Source organism: Stylophora pistillata, chromosome 10 (assembly GCF_964205215.1).
Source record: "Stylophora pistillata chromosome 10, jaStyPist1.2, whole genome shotgun sequence".
Taxonomy (NCBI): Eukaryota; Metazoa; Cnidaria; class Anthozoa; order Scleractinia; family Pocilloporidae; genus Stylophora; species Stylophora pistillata.
The window spans coordinates 5,159,548-5,164,547 of record NC_142528.1 but is presented as its reverse complement, the minus strand read 5'-3'; the positions used below and the strand labels follow the sequence as shown (position 1 = coordinate 5,164,547).

At 38.1% G+C, this 5,000-nt stretch overlaps 1 protein-coding gene, 1 long non-coding RNA gene and 1 pseudogene across 3 annotated transcripts in view; 1 reads left to right on the top strand and 2 right to left on the bottom strand.

Annotated features, from left to right (window-relative positions):
- The window catches only part of LOC148721497 (uncharacterized), an 80,475-nt gene that overhangs the window by 32,435 nt on the left and 43,040 nt on the right, over positions 1-5,000 (bottom strand). The gene's annotated exons all lie outside the window — the stretch shown is intronic.
- LOC148721501 (uncharacterized) overlaps positions 1-5,000 on the top strand; it is a 15,242-nt gene that overhangs the window by 1,500 nt on the left and 8,742 nt on the right. The window lies entirely within an intron of this gene.
- Positions 734-4,900, bottom strand: LOC148721502 (uncharacterized; annotated as a pseudogene). Its single transcript, XR_015992474.1, has 4 exons — positions 4,652-4,900; positions 3,811-4,073; positions 3,183-3,380; positions 734-2,678 (listed from the first exon to the last, which is right to left on the bottom strand). The product of XR_015992474.1 is annotated as an uncharacterized LOC148721502 (transcript).

Below are 5,000 nucleotides of genomic sequence, written 5' to 3'. Positions count from 1 at the left end.
CGCCTGTGAAAACCAGTTGCCCTCCTGTAGAAAACATTAATGAAACCCCTGGCGCTGATTCGATCGTACTACAGTTCTTAGTGTTCAGTGTTCCAGCCATTTTGGCTCATTTTCTTTTCTTTATTTCGGTATTAAAACGACCGATTTCATGTTCATAGAAGCATATGATCGCCTTTATTGTTTCTTGCTCCTCGTTGTTAAGGATTTGCTTTATCTCATTTTATAAATCCTCGTCTGCTGTTATTTTGGCCCTCGCCCTATATTGTAGGGATTCTGGGCATGTTCTGCTAGGGATTTGGTACAGAGGGATTTGTTTGTTATCCTCAGACTTGCTGAGTAGATCATCTTCAGTGGCGGTGTCGTATGAGGCTTCCATGTTTTCTTCATTCTCTGAATGGCATTGCTTTGGCCCGGGCGTTTAGTAGCCCATCTGCCATTATAATGTCTTTCGAAATTTTCTGTAGATGGTCAGGCAAAACCGCGGTTTCGATCCTAATCTTTTGGATCTCGTCAGTTGCCGATTAACTAAATAGACTGGTAGAGATTCGTTCTCGGTATCAGTCGGGAGTTTTGCTCCCTATCCAGGCAAACCTTTTGCAGATAGCCAAGATGCGATGTGGCCGCCGATGAATAAGACGAGGATGGCAGTTTGCCCGAAATCCTCTTTTTCAGCCTCCCAACATGCAAGCCACACTCCGTGCTTTTACCCTTCTTTCACAGAGTTACACAACCAGTGACGTCACAGGGCTGTTTTGGCCGCGCCAAGATGGCCGCCAATTTTGATCTCAGCCGGTCAACTTCGAATGCTTAAAAATGTACTTTCCGGTATACGTTGGCCAAGGAAAAGTACACAGCGTTTGCAAATAACGTTCAAACTCCACTATATTGCAAAAATCTCGGATATGAAAATTACGTTTCAGCAGCACTTTAAAGGACTATTTTTAAATACTTGTAGATAAGAAGTGGATTGATAAACTTTTCTTGTGATAGTGTTATATACAGTGCGTGTCATGTCTATGCCATACATGCAAGCCTATGTTTGTACAGTGTATGTAAAAGCCAGCCTATACAAATTATTTTAGTTGACATGAATCAGTACAAATGAACAGTGACTCCCCAATATATAAGAAGCTCATCACATAAAATTATTTTCTTGTAGACAGAGTATTGTTTCTTGTCTTTTTTAACATCAGTCAAACTCGGCTCATGGAAGTCATGCTTAAGACAGTATTCCCTCTCCCAGGTGTTATATTCTTTCTTTAATGATGTACGGTGTTGTCAATATCTTTGTCTGCATTCCTGAAAGGAGGTTTTGGTACTTCTCATTGTAAAAATGACTTGTTGGGTGACATTTCTGATCTTCTCTTGCTTTATCCAAGCAGAAGACATCATCTGTCTCTCCCAAAATTGTTGCAATGTTTTTGCAAAGCTTTGTAGCAAGTTGCTTACTGGATTGTTGAAATTTATCACTTGAATTTCTGTGGAGTTCTTTTTGAAGTTGTTCTTTGAATTCAGGGGTAGTTGCAATGGTAGTATCATTTCTTGATGAAACATTTTGGAGCTTAGAACTGCTTTTCCCAAGAGGCTGGTATTCGTCTGTAGTGGAAAGTGAAGAGACATTTGTGATCTGGAGCCCCTGATTATCTGCACCATCATCTTCATCTGCAGAATCATAACAGATACTAGGTTCTTCATTCAAATCATGAAAGGTTCCATTCTCCATTGCAGTTAATTCCACACTCTCTGCTTGCTCTTCAGTATCTTCATCCCAGTGTTCAAGTTCAGATTGTTCATTGCTTGTAGATGGCATGGGGTTGTCTGCAGTTTCATTTTCTTCATCATCACTGTCTTTGCTGTCATCATCCAGAAAGTTTGTGTGGATCACTTGAACACAGTCACCATTATCTCCATACAACCTGAAGACTCCATGAGGATTTGTGATTGCTTCATTGGCCAGGCAGATTTCTCAACATTGCTTGAGGTGTTGTTCTTCTAATGCCAGGCTGCTTGACCTGAAATGGTGGAGAGATGGGCCTTGAGGTCTGAAATCAAGCTCATCTGGACCATCCCGAAACTCCACTCCGCAGGCAATTTGCTGCCACCAAACACCTTCACCGCAGATAAGGAAATCGCTTATGCTCTGGAGGTGAGCCTGATATTCTTTAGGATTTCTCACAATATACCAATTTGGTATGATTGAGTTGGGAAATGGTAGTAATGCCTTATAATATTTTGAAATTTGGGACTCTTGGGCTTTCACCGCATTTCCCTGCCTGGTTTCTGCCATCTGTTGTTCAGCTTGAAGGTGGACAAGACTAGGTGTGATGACATCACCAGGTCTTCTGTTTGTTAACTTTGTGATGCCTTGCAGAGTGTTGAAATGCCTCTCTTCTTCCTCTGTGTTGGCTGACTTGCCTGAAATTATTCTGTTTTGTTTAGCAGCATGTGCTGTAAGGGAATGCCAGTACCTTCCGTAAAACTTGCGGGTGGTCAGGATTTCAGGTTGGCCAATGACTTCTTTACAAAGCATGGCATGCAAAAATGCTGTGTTGTGCAAACGTAGCACAAGTCTTGGTGAACGAGACTGAGCAGACAGATAAAGGAGCCTACTTAGCTCAGTCAGGGAATCCAGCAAGGACTGCACTTTGATCTTGATTTTCCCTACAAAGCAATGATATGATGTTTATAATTATAAGATTATAATTTATAATATATTATCATAAAGTTTGAATGAATTATTTTAGAAATCAGTGCCATAGACATGTATGGTATTTTAGTATTTACTTTAAGTCCTGATGCTTTACCCACATACAAATAAAGTGAAATGAATAAATAAATAATTAAATAAATAAATAAATGGTACATGCAAGCTAAAATAGGCATCATGATTACTTAGGTCAGAATTACTGTTGAGAATTAACACAACCTTAACAATTATGTAGAAAACTGTATAAATATATTTTATGAAAATTGTATTTTTATATTTTATGGAGGTCGAGACTGCACTTTTTCTAGTTACATGACTGTACAATTTGCTGTCAGCTTTTGTAAGAGAACCTTTAAATTTGCTGACAGCTCGGGTAGAATCTTGAGCTCTGACTGAGGAAATAAAATTTTTCAAAGCCAAAGTATGTGTGCAGAGTTAATTAAGATCAGGGATATTAAGTATTAATTGACCTTACCTCAGATACTGAGCCATGACGACAGCTGCTAGGCGATAATCACAGCCACGGAGTTTCTCTTTATCAGCAAAGGTGCACTCGATGATGCTTTGAAAGTGATCACTTTCATCCCTCTCCAAGTGGGCTGGAAGTTCAGTGAGGACATTACAGATATGCTCTTTTACATCATGAAGAGGTTCTGTAGGTAAGACTTCATAGCTTCCTGTAAAGTAACCATAAAAGTTAACATTTTGTGTATATACTTGTACATTTTAATTTGAATGCAAGACCCATGACTTAGTTCATAATTGTTTGTGTATTTTCATCAATTCATGTGTCTAGTGTGTGCTATTGCAGAGCTTGAAACAGTTTTACTGCACACATTTTAAGTGTGTCAGGGTATAAATCTGTACTGCTTAGTACCCTTGCATTTACTAACAAAAGTATTGATTTCCTAGATCTTATCATTTAAATGTTAATGCTACATGTAATTAAACATCACTAAATGCAGTGAAACAGACCAAGCGATTTTCTCCAAATTTCATTCTTTTAGTCACTGTGGTAGCATTTCGTTTATGTAGCAAAAACTCAAATTAATACCCAAATTGATTTCTTCCAGTGTCCTTTCCTGATCAAAGAACATCATTGCTGGCACCCTTTGAATTGTGCAATCCTTTTTTTAACTTGTTCTTTGGTCATAGCAGCATAATCTTCATCGGTTCGGGCATGCATGAGTCCTAACTTTTCATGTTGCTTGAGTGTTCTGTCTCGGATGTCTGGCAGCGGTATTTTTCGACCTGATACTGTGAACAGTTCTGTCGTGATAGTCCTGTCTTTATCAAGGACAAATTTCTTGTATGTCTGGGGTACAATCATTTCCCCAAGAATATACTCTCCACTTTCAATTTTACTCTGCAAATAAAGTGAAATATGTAATTGTTGTGTCAGTCACATGACCTGAAGAGGTAATGACATGTGGAGCGACGAGCGAGGGATGTTGATTGAATTAGTTTGTTGTTACTTATCTTATATGTGATTAAAGAGACGTAGTTACGGACAGAATACAACAGTAATATAATTATGTAATATATTCTTCATTCATTGACTTTCTTAACAGCTGTATATAAGCCTTTGGCATGGCTAATCTGTAACCAGCTTGGTTTCCATGCAATGCCATATTTTTCCAAATAATAATGCAGGAATTTTTTTATGATTGAGTTGTTATAAAGGGTTGTATATTGAAAAACCTACAGATGTACGAGAGAAATCAATGATTAGAATTAACAATCATCCCAATATGTACTTAATATGTTTCAATAATCAACAAGGACTGAGCTTGCAATAGGGGTGATAATATTAGAAAAGGCAACTGTTCACTAAATATAATATTCTTGATTCAAATCAGGTTTAAACTATATATAGTAAAGCCATTATGCTAGTTATTTTTATGGATAAAATTGATGTCCCAAATGTTACAAAACACTTCCTACCCTTAATGTTTCCCTTATTTGATCATTTGTGCATGGTAGTGGCACTGATATCTCTCCACCCTGCATTCGGTTCAGCCTCCGTCTGGCAGCAGGAGTTTTTTCCCGAAACTGTTTCAATCTGGAGAGTTGTACATTGTTGGTTTCTAAGAACTCTTTCACAACCATGTTCCCCAACTTTGTTCGCTGCATCACTCCATATTGGCGGGCAAGTTCAGAGTAATTTATCTTTACAGGAAAAAACAAATCTAGGGATTAGATAAGTTTATGGACAAAAATCAACTTCTTGTTGCAAATGTATACTGCATTGAATTAGTACACTGATTTAAATGCTTAGTCCATTTTTTTTTAA